Raw genomic sequence first — 14419 nt, forward strand, 5'->3', positions numbered from 1 at the left:
AGACCCCTCACATGGAAGTAAATAGAAAGGATGCTCATGGTGCCAGCAGCTCCCCAGTGTGAGTGAAGTTTATAGCAGTGTGAACTAGCTCATTTCACCCTCGTGTCTGCACTGCTTTGCCCTTCTTTCATCTGTTCCTCCATTACTTTGTTGTTACATATATGTGCAAGGAGGATGCTTAAACTAATAGGGAAATTTAATTTCTTCACCTTTTATCTTTATCCTGACTGCTTTTCTACTGCTGTCACTGTTAAAAAATCTCATTCACTGCAGTAGGAACAGAGTCAGACCAGTATTACTTATTTTTAAATACCCCACAAAATTGGTTCGCTTTTCTTCCCATAATTTCTGCAGGGCTTATGAGAATGCTGTAACACGTGTACGTAGTTATGGTACGTCATATACTGCAACTGCAGTCTGTAATGCACCTAGCTGCAATTGCAACTGCAGAAAGCCCTGGGGGGTCACTTGCGTATTCTTTCAGTTCAGTTTGGCTTTAAATCAGTGACATTTACTTCTTATTTTTCATGTGAGAATTCTTAAAAATGCTTTTTAAAATAAAAAAGTCACTGCTAAGCTTTCGTTTCCTACCTCAGACTTGAAAACTGCACCTTCACAGAAAACCATGCACTAAATATGATATATATTAATGCATGCTTATTATGGATAAATACTGTTCTCTGAGTAGTGCCTAGAAATTTTAATTAATTTCAGATATACCCTATTTTTGTCCACATATGCAGATTTCAAATCTGTGCATTTGTTGATTTTGACACAGTGTGGTGATGTATCCTAGCTTTCAGATGTCTGGCTCTTAGAGTTGTGAAATGATAAAACAAACAAAAACAACAGTTTCGGTATTGTCAGTCTAGTTCTCAGTGGACAGGTGCCCCGGCGTTAGAAAAGTGTCATCCCATGCAACACCTCTAGGCAGTGTCTAGAAAAAGCTTAGGATCTTCTAGACGCAAAAGTAAAACTAGCTTCTCATCTCAAATAAAAGTCTTGTTTATGGCCCTGCGAAGCCCGTGGGTAAAGCTGCATGGTGAAACTTGCATTGCCTCTGCCTGCCTGTCCCTGTCTGTGCATGAGTAAGTGATTTCTGGTCTCTCGGATAATCAATCTGATATGCTCCTGGAGCACGTTGCCGCAGACAGCGGTGGATTAATGGGTGAAGGTCCAGGTTTGTGCACCGAGGTTGCTGGAATGAGCTGGGTTGATTGTTACAGTTTTTGGATTGCATCATTAATGAATTAAATAGTCTTGTTAGTTACAGATGTAAATATTTTATTGGCCGCTTAGCCAGTGGGAATTGAGAAAACGGGAGGTTTTTGGTCTACACTGGCACGCTGGTAGGGACAGCCCTGCCCGGATGTGGCTGTGCCACCACCCACGCGAGTGCTGCTCCTCGAAGCCCGGCTCCCGTCCGGGCTTTCCCACGAGTGAGCAAAGCCAGGGAAGGGGATGAGGCTGGAGGCTGCTCCCCTTCCCGCGCCGTCCAGCCTGGGTCAGAGGCAGCGCAGAGTGTGCCCTGAACAACGCCAGGACGTCGGCACCTCCGGGGAGAGACAGGTGGTTTTGGTGGGGTAAAGCTCCACTGCAGCCCAGCTCTGTAAGGTCCTACCTGCCCTTCAGAATCACCGTATCATAATGCAAGTCCTGTAATGTTGATTTACGAACATGCAAACCCCACTGAATTTGTTCTACACAATACTGGCTATGACTGAGAAAGAAGACAGCAAATTGTTTTGGTACACATCCGATTTTCTTTTGGCTAATGATTTGTTTTTCATGTCACACATGGTATCATGAGAAGTTGTATCATTCAGGCATTTTTAATGAATTCGTATTGCTTGCATATTAGTAGGAATATTTTCACTGCAGCAAACACCATAAACAGTTTCCACACTGGGGTATGTTATAGTGCCACCACAATTGGTTCTTCCGATGGTTCATTTCTTTTATGCTGAGAATTCAGGACCGATTCAGCTTGGTTTTATGCATCATTAGAGATTTACAATTACTTTGCTATAGGTTCTTTCTGGAAGCCTATCTCTCATGGTTAATGCTATGGGAGCCCTGTTGTGTAGAGGCTGGTATTAGCCACCTCATAGCAATAACGTGTTTGAGAAGGATTTAGAATTATGAGTGGCTAAATTCTCCATGCAGCGACTGTAATACTGTTATCCCTTGCTCAATGTGCGCTGCAATATTTTTTTTCTTCTGTGCAAATTAGAAAAAAATGCTGCTTCTTCAAGAGCTTTTGAATCATTTGCTTGTCATTTTTTTGGTGAACTACTGCAGTCAGAGATGAGAAATCATGAGAAATTCTGTTTGGATTTTGTGACGTTTAAAATACATTGATACTGCATTAGTATATAATGAAAAGAAGGGCTCCCCATTTTTTATCTCACATTTTAGAAATGTAAGCATTACTTGGGACAGTTTCTTTTGGTTTTTAGATTTTACATATGTTGCTAAATTCAGTTAACTTCACAAGGTTTGTCTTTGTAAAATAGGCTGTGGATCTGTATGTTTTATAATACACATAATTCATGTTTTAGATAAATGCAGTATTGCACTGAAACAAACACGATATGCAGAGAATAATATGGGCCTGATCTAAAGCCCATTACAATCAATGAAAAGATTTCAAATTAACTTTTATAGCCTTTAGATCAGGCTCTAAATGGGCAAATTACAGTTGTGGAGTTTCCCATTTACATACCTGTGTGATGCATTTAATATATTTTATGGAATTGAAATTACTTGGTACTCTTTTTCATGCCTTTTTAGGATAAGAATTTGCCAAGGGCATCAACAGCAGTTTTCCCAGGCTTCAGAACACGGATTATATAGTCAATCCACAGATGACTTAAATCTTTGAAAAAACGGCCGTGGTTATCAGAGGAGCTTTGACAACAGCAAGGACAGGAGCGCTATCTGGCATATTCCATCAGAGATTCTTGTTCAGCCTAATTAACATACCGAGGACATCAGTGTGGGCCATCAGTCCCGGAGGAATTGTGTAAAACTTTTAAGGGGAATATGCACGAGATCTCACCCCTGTATTAGTTTAAATAGATCAAATCATGAAAAAGCGATTTGTCTTGTATAAGGTTAGAAGAAAGACTACTGCACAGTAGCATCAGGGAAGAGATTCAAAGGTTGCATAGAATTGTCAAATCCATTGTTGTAACCTAGTAATCTTTCTTCTTTTACAGAGTTTCTTGAATCCCACTGAGAATGAACAGAGCTGATCTGTAAGTCTGTGATATCTGCTGCCTCTGTAAGTGTGAAAAAGAGATGCCTCTACCTGCTCTGAGTGTCCTATAATTAAAAACCCTTCTGGAGCAACACTAAAAATAAGCCATCACAATATCTGATTAAACCTCTTAGGAACCTGTCACTAATCACCTTCTCTGGTCTTGATGGAGTGTATTTATGCATTATAAATATACTTATTATGTGCGTCCTCCCTAAATCACATTTAGTACTTGTATATGACGTTTAAGCATATTCTATAGAATATACACAAATACAGATGCCAGACTCCCACAGAGTTCATCACTAGAAAGGTTTGAAGGATCTGTTCCTTAATATTTAATGAGAAAGATGCTATTTCCTTCCTCGGCTTTTATCTTTGCTTTGGCATAGTCATTAAATTTGTTGTTTCCTTGCAAGATTATATAATTTATGACCTAATTTTAGACTTTTGTGTAACTCTGCTAAAATACTCATGGAATATCTAGATTTCTTTGTATGGAGTGTTTCAGGATTAGACAACAGATAGACCATGGCCATTTAACTATGAACTAGCCATCAGTAAGTAGTAACAAGCATTAAAGGAAAACCACCACAATATTCAGATAGGATTATGGGATTATATTGTGGGTATTTTTCCCTGTAAAAATACGATTTTACAGCATTTCCAAAGCCCCCCTTATGCTCTGGTTGGCAGGAATCCCCAGGTAATACAGTAATCACCCAAGAACTGCTATCGCTTAAAATATTTTCGTGTTGCAGCTTCTGACTTTCAGACTGCTCTGGGACAAATTCATGCAGCCTTAAATGCAGGGCCGGTTGTAGGAAGCCAGGGAAGCAGGGGAAGAAATGACAGGTAATGCTTTAAAGTGACGAGCAGCCTCTTCACCCTCTTAAGATCCAGTTTCTAATGATTAGAGGGGGAGAGACAGGAGCTGTTTAGATACCCCTGGCGTCTGCACAGCAGAGGGGGAAGGTCTCTCAGGCCAGTCCCTGAGCTCTAGGCATAATTTCTTACAAACAAGCAACTCCCAGTTCATGGCCTAGCTTTTGGGTTTATTCAAGGCTTTGGGCTAAAAACCAAGAAAGCGTTTGCTTTGCAGTGCCAGCCTGGCTGCAGTGATGTTTTGCTGTATAAGGTATTGCCAGATAACTCCCAAATGAATTATGCTAAAGCTTCAGCCACGTTTTTTTTGTGCCTTCCTGTATGTCCAGGGTAATTCAGCGGGGTCATAAATAGTGCCGTGAGTTTCAGTTACTTTGTCAGTTTAAACCAAATTGTTTGGACCATCAAACGTAATATATCATCTATTGCATTAACACATTTTGAGAGCACTTTATTTTGGTGTTTAAGAGGAAAGTGGCTCGCGGCTGAGTGCTGGGTTAGATGCTTGTTTTGTGCCCACGGTACGGAGTTAGGAGGCTTTGCAAAGGTGCACCTCCTTTTCTGCCCTACTTGCAAGCGTCTAAGCTAGATGGCAGCGCTAGGATGCTGCGTAGTTAGACCAACACCCAGGCTTGTGTGGCAATGGCTAGGGACCGACCGTGTGCAGCTCAGCCTACCGCTCTACTGTCATCACTTAGCACAGGGTGCAAGATGAGGTAGGTGCCTATGTGGATAAAAGAAAAATAATCCTTATGAAAAGGTGACGTTATTTCTGGAATAAGAAAGATTGGAGAACATATCTGTCTGGCTTTAATGGAACAGTTCCAGGAAGGCAGCAGCGACCAAAGTGTTTTCAGTATCATATAATTCAAGACTAAAATCATAATTCCAATCACAATTTCAGCCATTTCTGGCCTTGGGAAACCTATGCTAATATTTATTATTATATGATTGACCTATGATTTCTTCATCATTTACATTAGCAACTATAATATTCATAGTAACATCCTTTAAATCATATAAGCAGATGTCGACAGTGCATGATGAAGTCACATCCTGCAGATTTTTTATTTACTTAGTCCATTTTTTTCCTGATAAAATAACATTGTGCGATGCATAATCTCACCTCCACAAGGCCTCTAGGGGCATATATAATCACAGAATGCATTTTCTATAATCTTACAAAATGAGTCAATTCTATCTGAGGTACAAACAGTTATATAAAGTCAGTATTTCACTTCCATCACTGCCTGACATCATCTTCTACAAAGTGCAAGAAAATATTTACTTAGCTCTTTGACATGAATTGTCACGAAGCCTTTAGAACAAAGAATAGAGAAAAGTGAGGAATTAATACCTCTTTTCTAGGTGCGGATTTAGATTTTTAAATTTGTCAGATACCTTCTCATAATGCACAAACTCAATAGAGATACCTCTAATCTCTATTTTTCAGTGAGCTGCCTATGCACAAAGAAATCAGAGAATTGCCCAGAAATATCCCAAGCTAGAGGCTCATCCTTTTTCTTCATCATTGAAATATTTCCTTTGCAAAAGTGAGCATTACTGTGTTGGAATTAGGAGTCCGTATTTATTTTGCGGGAAGCTCTCAGGGGCAGGTTGTTTGTGGGGCTTTCTGCGGGAAGCGGCACGGAGCAAGCGGACGTGCCGACGGTGCGCATCAGCGGCTTGCCTCTCGCAGGAGTGTTTGTGGCTCGGATCCAGCCGCGGCAATGAAGGGCTGTGCGTCCTCGGCTCCATCGTGTGACGTTGGGTGTGTGCTGTGCTAAGCGAAGGCTACGGGCCCTCTCTCCTCCTCTTTCTCGTACACCCATGCCTGCTTAGGTCGGCTGGCAATATTTGACAATAGTCTCCCTCCCAGCAGCTTATTGTTTCACACAGGTGTTACCAATTGTCAGTTGTATAATTCTTACTAGATCTAAAAGCACTTTTTGTTCTTTTTCCTTCCCCAGCAACACAGAAGAGGGTATCATTGGGCCTTTCTTGTTCAAGACTGGCATTTTCGCGGCTCAGCACCAATGCAGTCTGACAGCAGCAGCATACAGACGCACATTCGTGGAGGACAGATGGTCCTTGACTGTACAGGTGAGGTGCCAAAATGAGCTTAAGGCTTGTCATTAACTTCAGCTGTAGCTGATGTAATTGGATTTATCTTTGAGGGGACGATAGAGACTTTTTCACAGTTCAGATTGTTCTGGTGACTTGTCAGAAAGTTTTTGCTCTCCATTTGTCTCCCATACCAGATCCTCGTGCAGTTCCTCCTCTTGTTCGCCGTCAGAGAGCGCAGCCCCATATCTTCCAGCATCTCCTGTGGAAATCTGCCTCCTCTGCAGCATTTAGAGAAGTGGGACCCCTCAGTGCTGTCTGGGGAGGGCCGCTTTTGGTTGCCTTTGTCTTCCATCCATTGCTTTGCTATTAAAGTTAAATTCTTCTGTACTTTTATTGTCTTAAATAATTTGTCCAACTGAGTAGGTCCCAGGTTTAGGATGTATCAGATAATTTTTGGAAGAGCGGAGGACAAATTCCTGAAGTTAGAGGACCTAACAAATCCTGTGAGGCAGACAGACTCTCCTATTATCTGGGCATGAAGCACTGAAAACACACTCTCATTTCTAGATGGAAGGGAAGGTAAAAAGGTCAGAGTAGTCCTATATCATCTTTCTGAAGATTGGTGTTGTATAATAATTATTAACAGCTTCTGTAATGATGCACATTACAAACACAGAATCAAATACCTGCAGTGAACCTCCTCAGGCAAAATCCTCATGAACTTCAATAATAGTTTTTCCTGAGAAGGGACTGCAGGAATGCACTCAGAGCATTAAACATATTCCTGACTTAAGAGGCACTTACGATCTACTGGTAAGAGACTTGTTAGCAATGTAAAAAGTAATCTTAAACAAGAAGAGTATTCTTCCTAGAAGAAATATTCTTTTTGCAAAATTAGTTTTGCTGACAGAAGTATCTGGACTAACTTCTTGTGACTGTGGATGTTACTTATTACCCCTTATTATACCAAGACAGCAGATGCCATATACTTTGAATTTTGTAAATAGTTTTTTCCTAAGTGATTTTGTTTCCTATAAAATCTTTGGTGAAAAGCTGGATTCTAATTCTTTCTCTTCCAAAGCTTTTACAGATCAGTTTTTTCCCCACTCTTGATATTCTTTTATTTTCCCACTTTGGGTTTTAATATTTCTTAGACAGATATTATAGAAGTCTGTCTTAAGGGTAAATCTTGAGCTTTTACTCAGATTTGAAAAGTCATTCCTAAAGCTTTAATAAACTGAAGAGAGAGAGAAAAAAAGAACTTTATTTCTAACTGCCATGCATCCTGGCATCGCAGCTTGGAAATGAGTGTCAGCGAGCGCAGTAAGTTAACCGGACTCTGTCAGCCTGTCAGCATCTGTTAAAGCTGCTGCCTGGATGTATACCCAGGAGGAAGAGGAGGAGGAGATGGGAGACTGAGAGCGCCTGACCACTATCCAGAGCTGGAGTCCTTGCCATCAATCTTGCTTTTTTTCCTGGTCCGGATACGTGGCTGGTGCAAGCAGCCGGCTGAGGAGCTGGCCCTTTCCTTATTACTCGTTCTCTCTGCATTAACTGTGAGGTGCGAGTCGCTCTGTCGTCTAGATCTCAGCTCCACCAGTGCTCGTTACTCCGCTCTGTGCTAAGGAGCTCTGCTGCCTCGAGGTGCGACAAGAGGAGTCTAGTTTTCTATCAAATAAAATTTTTGTTTGTTTTATTTTACTTTTGTCACCACAGCAACAAATACTAACCCACAAACAGGATAGAAAGCTCTGCCGGTGGGTGCATTATTAAGGCAATGTCAGAGGCCTGAATAAAATCCACATTTATTATTTGCATAAAAACAAGCAAGATTGCCAAATGTGGAAAAACTGAAATGCTGTAAAAATAAGACATAATGATGCCCTGACTTGTTGTATTATCCTGGTAAGTTGGCCACAACTGTTTTTACTTATCTTTGTCTGTCTATCTATCTATGTATTTTATAAGACACAAATAAGGAGAAATGCATGCCTGTGACCAGAACGGTTACCTTGCCTTGAGATTCCCGTGTTAGCATGCTGCCAGGCTCTCCGGAGCTGCAGTGATGTGTACGATATGGGCAGACTTGTATAGTGTAGAATAATAAATGACAGGCATCCTTGCTCTTATTGCCACTGGTATTAAAGAAATTAAAATGCTAAGAAGCAGAGCTTGTGCATCCGTGGGAAACCTCTTGAGTCCTAGCAGCTTTGTATCAATCAGACCCCAACTGAATATTTCTTATTGGGACAACTTGTGGAATCAGACTCCAAATGAAAAAATCCCCGTAGCAAGTGTAGGGCTGCGCAGCCCTTTGCTCAAAGCCCAGTTGCTGTCAGGGAGGCCCATTTGCGGCTTGTGCTTGTGCCATGGTGCAGTTCCCCTGCTGCCTCCCACTCTGAGAGAGAGAAAATTACACCTTTTCAGTGTGGCTGTGATACCTGTTTCATGAGTCTTCATGTAAGAACTCGACAGTAAGAGGCTCCCGCCAGCACCGTCCTCTCCTTGCTCCTCTCCTCCAAGGCAGCAGTTCCCGTTTCCGGACGCTGCCTGCAGCTCCCGAGGCGCTTCGCTGCCAGTTTGCTCTCTGACCCTTCTTGACATGGATTAAGGCACTGTGCTGTTTTGAGAGGCAGAGAATTTAAAATTTCCAGTATTTTTTTTTAAAGATTATGATTTTAAGAAGACAAATTCCAACAGAGTCCAAATGTGAATGCCTAGACCTTCAGCAACTTTTTCCCAGCACTGCCAAATCCTTTGCATTCGATGTTATCAGTCGACACTCGGCCACCAAGGGGAGGGTGGCAGGAGGAGCCGGCAGGGCCACGGCCGCGAGCGGTGCGCAGCTCATGGGGGCAGGCGCTGGGCTGGTGGGGACTCCTGCTGCACAGCATGTCCTCGCGGACCCCTTTTGGCTCCTTTAGGTTACCTGGCACAGAATATGTAACATTTTACACTCGCAGAGGGTCTAACAGAGAATGTAAATATAGATTACGAAGATAGATCATCTCCCAATATCACTTTGTTTTCTGCTGCTCTAAAATAATTTTCCCTGTTCCTGCAGCTCCTATAAAGCCAGAAGAGCTCTCGATATTTGCTTCCCGGATGCTTTTTTCTCCTCTGCTTACAACTGTAAAAGCAGCTTTTCATGCTCCAAATCGGAGATAAATTGAAATCGCTGCTGAAGAAATAAAACACAAGGCTAATCAAGTTGTAGCACAGGAAACAGCCTTCAGCCAGTGCATTTTTTGAAAGCTATTTTTAGAATATATTTTTATTTTGTCACTCCATATGGGAAGTCAAACCCATATGGTTTGGGAGAATGGAAGGTTGTGCTTTTATAGAGATCTAGCAAAGCATCCCTGTTCAGCCACGTACTTAAACATGTGCTTAAATCCAACTGTCTGCGCTGGGAGCTCGGCGTATAAAGTCCTCGCTGACTGGGGCCTCAGGCCCTGTCTGAGGTTGTAGCAGTATTACTCCCTCCTGAGATGTAAAACTATTCTATATTCGTTAAACCAGTCTCCAGTTAACATGTCTCTTCTTAATTATGACATTTCTAATTCATACACTTTCTTTCCTTTTTTTTCCCCCCCATTTCTTCTCCATAGTTTAGATGCCCTCATCTTTGGGCCAGTACAAGCCAGGATGCAAAGTTGAACATCAATAGCTACGAGCTTTCTTTCACTCTGTGCTAATTGTTGCTGCTCTTAAGATGTCAAGATTAATGTGGTATTGGGGAATCAGACTGTCCATAACACTGCAGTATCTGCTGGTTATGTTGGTGGAACAATAATTGACTAGAAAAGATACCATACCTGCGATAAACTAAATGTATAAAATTAGAATTACACCCTCACTGCTAATCCACCAGAATGTATAGAAATAATACCCTTTTTATTTGTGTTTTAGATGGTTCCATAGACTGTAATAGAGAATTATGTTCCATTTCTTCTACGGAATTTTGTGGGATGGTGAAAACCACCCGTAGAAAATTTCTAAGCCTTGTAAATTCCAGAGGCTTGTTTTATGAATCTTGTCTATTGGAATACAGGGCTTCATCCCTATAAAATCCTACATAATTTCTCAGAAGGTGAAGTTCAAAACAACAAATTTAAAATAATGTGATGTTTATTATAATTTCAAAGGCAATATTTACCTGAGCCTGTATTCCTTGTGCTTCCGAATCTGTTGCTCACTGCAGTACTGAGGTATCATTTCTTACAAGCAAGTAAAGATGCCCCGTAATGGTAGAATATGTGATAACATTTAGGAGATGACCGAGTTTTTCAATCTTACTAAGTTCTTATAAATTATAGTGGAATCAATGTCTGCACTGAACCAAGAGAAAACCCTACAGCCGTTCTGAAGTGCAGTGCAGCACTCAGACTCCTTATGATAGGTCTGAACTTCGCATGAGTAAATAAACAAAGACAGCTAATGTTATTTCCTAATTTTAGTTTGATGCAACCAGTTACATTTTTCACATGTGTTTGTGATGTGTCATGTCACAGAAACAAATTTACTTAGTGTGTCGTAACTGTTAATGAAGAAGCAGAGCAAACATCCAACCCAGTTGGTCTTTGCAGTTGTGAGGTATCGGCTAGTAGTAACTGAAAGCAGGCGAGCGGGCAGATCAGCGTGATCGGTGGCCTGAACTGGAAGGGCAGAATTGGGATGTTGGAGCGGGATTCGCCTGCCACCCTTCAGGTTGATGGCGGTGCTGGTTTGCACCGCGTGGCTCTGCACAGCCACTTTCCCCGCGAAAGGAGAGAGACAGACCAGGTTAGGAGCAGCTGAGGGACAGGAGTCCTCCCCTGGGCTAAACCTGGCGCCCACTCTCCCCAGGGGTTAGCGGTGTGGGTTTCCAAACCAGCCTGGCAATCGCTGGCTTTAATGTTTAGGAGCAGCCCTTAGGAAAGCATGCCCGAAAGTGCTGCCTCCCTGTCTGATATGGCAGTTTCCAGGCAAAGGAGCAAGGCTTAGAAGGGAGCTTGTTTATAAATGTTGCTCTCTGGTTATCATTTTTGCTCCCGGTACTTTAACTGCTGAATCACCCACTCTATAATTAAAAATCATCTTTAAAACTCAAACAGCTCCTCGGGTGCTCGGTAAGCAGCACTCCTCAGCTGCCTGGACTCTCCCCCAGGATGGCAGGCAATCTGCAGCCGGCAGAAATGCAAATCGGGAGCGGTTTTGTCCTGTGGTTCACCCCAGCTGTATGCAGAGAAAGCCAAGCAACATATTGTGGCAGGCAAGAGACAAAATAAAATTGCACATCAGTTAGCATGAAATACTTGAAGAACTATTTTACCATGCCTGAGAGTACAGCTGACTTTCTGTCTGTCTACAAGTGCTCTGCAAGACTTAACAAAATCCTGTGCTGCTGGATGCTTTTATATCCAGTATGATGGGCAGAGGCTCAGAAATTTGGGTGATGCAGCTTACACAGGTTCAGTGTAGCAAACACCCTGCAGAGCTACTTTCTAACTAAAGGAGAAGGCATTTTGTGTGTTATTTTTGATTCAAGAGTTATATTTGGCCTCCACATGGAAGGAGAGCAAAAGAAAGCACATGGTATCGCCTGCAGCGTTCAGCAGAGGTTCTGCACAAAGCGCTTCTCGGCGTGCGGAGGGGACTCATGAAAGAGGAGCCACGTCGCGGCAGATCAGTGAGGAGCAGATCACCAAGGCACCAGCCATTCCTTAGTATCTGCAGTTAAAAGTGGATGGAGAAACACAGACTGGGCTGAAAGAGTTGGGAGCTGAGGCTGGAGGCGCGTGGCACGAACGCTCCTCCCGCCTGTCCCGGCTGGCTGCTCCGCGTGCGGTACTGGCGGGCGCGCGTTGCGCTGCACCATCCGTTCTCAGCGGTGCTGCTTCTGGGAGTGTGGTAATTTGCGTTAGCATTGAAGTGAGCAAGAGAAGCAATGTAGTAGCGCAGTTCTCCCATCTTTGCAGGAGTTCATTTGTAGTATGAAAACATTCGGCGATTTGTTGCATGTCTGTTGCCAGTTAATATTTTTGTGTTTCTTTTTTTTAGGAAATAATTCTCCACCCTTTTTAGGACAATGCGCAACAGGAACAGAAGTGCACAGTGGCGAGTTCGTGGTGGCAGAAGGATGAGAAGGACAGAGGTTTCTGATATGGTTTGGATACCGCTGTCACCAAGCAGAAGAGCTGTCATACTGAAATACTTGATCAAAGCTGAGAACACGTATGGATTAATTTATTGGAAAGTCAAGAAAACAACTACAGTTTTTTCACAAATATAATGCAGAAACCTTGTGTAAGAGGAGAAAATGTTAAAATAACCAAGCACCTGAAGGAGTTAAAAAAGAGTGATGTTAGAGCAAAAAGAAAGTGTCAATAGTTTTTAGAGAAGTTTCATGAAGTGGAAATATTTGTATTCAAAATCGATGACTATTTTGAAATCAAATTGACTTGTGTTTAATTATTTGCTCAAAGCAGCTTTATAGTCAGGGAAGCCCTCATAACCTGTATCCCACTTTTTAAAATATATCCAATTCCATTCTGAAATCTTGAAAGACAGTAAAAGATACCTGGATGTCTGATGTTTTGGTGTACTGCAAGTAGATGGAAGTTGTTAGGGCTTTCCAGAAACGTTATTTCAGAATATTTGAATAACACAACTTTTGGACCAAGTGCTAAACAGTTCCCGTGCTTTGGGATCCTGGAAAGATTTGGATACTTTTTTCATGGCCTCGGTTGTTTCTGGGAGTGCACTGCACACGGAAAGAGTTGGGTAAGTTACTTCAAAGATGGCAGAAATACAAATTTGTAACCAACTGGCTGTGTGTGTGATGGGGATGCTTGGTCACTATGAGATGGACTAGTCACGTTGATGCTTTTCACGTACATCACTTTGTAGAGTGACATCTCAGCACCAGTGAAGTCAACCAGGAGTTTCACTGACATCAGTGGAGCCAGAATTTCCTCTCAGGTCAGCAGCAGCAGCTGATGAAGAGAACCGTGTGCTGTTGACCCAGGGCAATTTCAAGTCAGTGATGTAGAAGTGAAAAAATTCCATGTCACATAACTGATCTTACCAGCAACCCACAGACCTAAATTTCACTTTGGGTTTTCTGCTGTTTCCATTCTCATTGCAACTATATAATGTGTTAAGACATTGTTTTTAAGATACAAAATATTTAATTTTTTAATAGATGGGTAATTTGTAGAAGACATTTGTGTAATTTTGTAGTGTGATTTATTTTTATAAATAAATTTGCATAAAATCTCCAGCCCTCGATGTCATAGTTCTATTTTATCTTTAATTCAGATGCTCAAGAAATGTAAATTATTTTTACAGCTAAATAAAAGCTATACAAAGCTGCCAGGAAAGAATAATGAGATACACATTGTGCCATGCAGCCATGATAAATCCAGCAGCACCATGGTTACAGTCAAAATGTGAGGCCATCAGCAGCTAGGGAATATCAGCACAGATAGATTCCTCTGACTAGATTTAGCAAACTAATCTTAACTGGGGAAGCTCACGACACTAGGTCAGCAAGAGAAAATATTTACCTAAAAGATAGACAGGCACCTAGAATGAGGAGGAACAGTTGGTATATATAGCAAGGTTTTATTATAGAATAAAAACATCAGCCATAGTTTGGCCATGCTCTGCATGCGTGCTCTGCAGAAAGAAAGATATCAGCGTTCCTGTAATGCACCGAGGTTGCAAAGTGCTACGGGTGGAATTGCTAACGGTAGTACTGGGCTCTTGAAATACGAGAATTGCACCAGTGAGAAAGCGCATTTGCATCCCCTTAGTCATTATGGCAAAAAGTTCTCTTTACACCAAAGAGAAAGGTTCACACCCAGCACGGAGCAGCTGTGGTCACCGTCCTTCACCCCCATCCACCTGGGTCAGCTGCCAGCTCCAGCATGGTGATTCTGCATTGGCTAATGGAGGAGGAAATGGTTTTCCCTCAGCAGGAATTAATTTGGAGATGAGGAGCTAATTATACAAATAGGGGTGTGAAGAGCCTCAGCTAACATTAGTAAAAAGACTATAAATAGAAGGTGTGTGGAGTCCATGTGCTAGTCTGCTGGTGAGCAGGCCTAAGGGAGGAGTTGCACGGATTTGCAAGAGGGCCTCACTCTTTTTTGTGAGCTGCTGTGGCTGATGCAGGTAGGCCTCCGTGTTTGCTGTGCTGGGCTTTCTTGGGCTGTGTCT

At 42.2% G+C, this 14419-nt stretch overlaps 1 long non-coding RNA gene across 5 annotated transcripts in view; it reads left to right on the forward strand.

Annotated features, from left to right (window-relative positions):
- LOC112989772 (uncharacterized) overlaps window positions 1-13478 on the forward strand; it is a 97519-nt gene extending 84041 nt beyond the window's left edge. For all 5 annotated transcript variants that reach the window (XR_010391106.1, XR_010391108.1, XR_003260902.2 and 2 more), the window contains 3 exons: window positions 3222-3286; window positions 6118-6250; window positions 12257-13478. This is a non-coding gene — a long non-coding RNA (uncharacterized LOC112989772). The remainder of the gene's footprint in view (window positions 1-3221; window positions 3287-6117; window positions 6251-12256) is intronic.
- The last annotated feature ends 941 nt before the right edge of the window (window positions 13479-14419 follow it).

This window comes from Dromaius novaehollandiae, chromosome 11, assembly GCF_036370855.1.
Source record: "Dromaius novaehollandiae isolate bDroNov1 chromosome 11, bDroNov1.hap1, whole genome shotgun sequence".
In the NCBI taxonomy this organism is placed as follows: Eukaryota; Metazoa; Chordata; class Aves; order Casuariiformes; family Dromaiidae; genus Dromaius; species Dromaius novaehollandiae.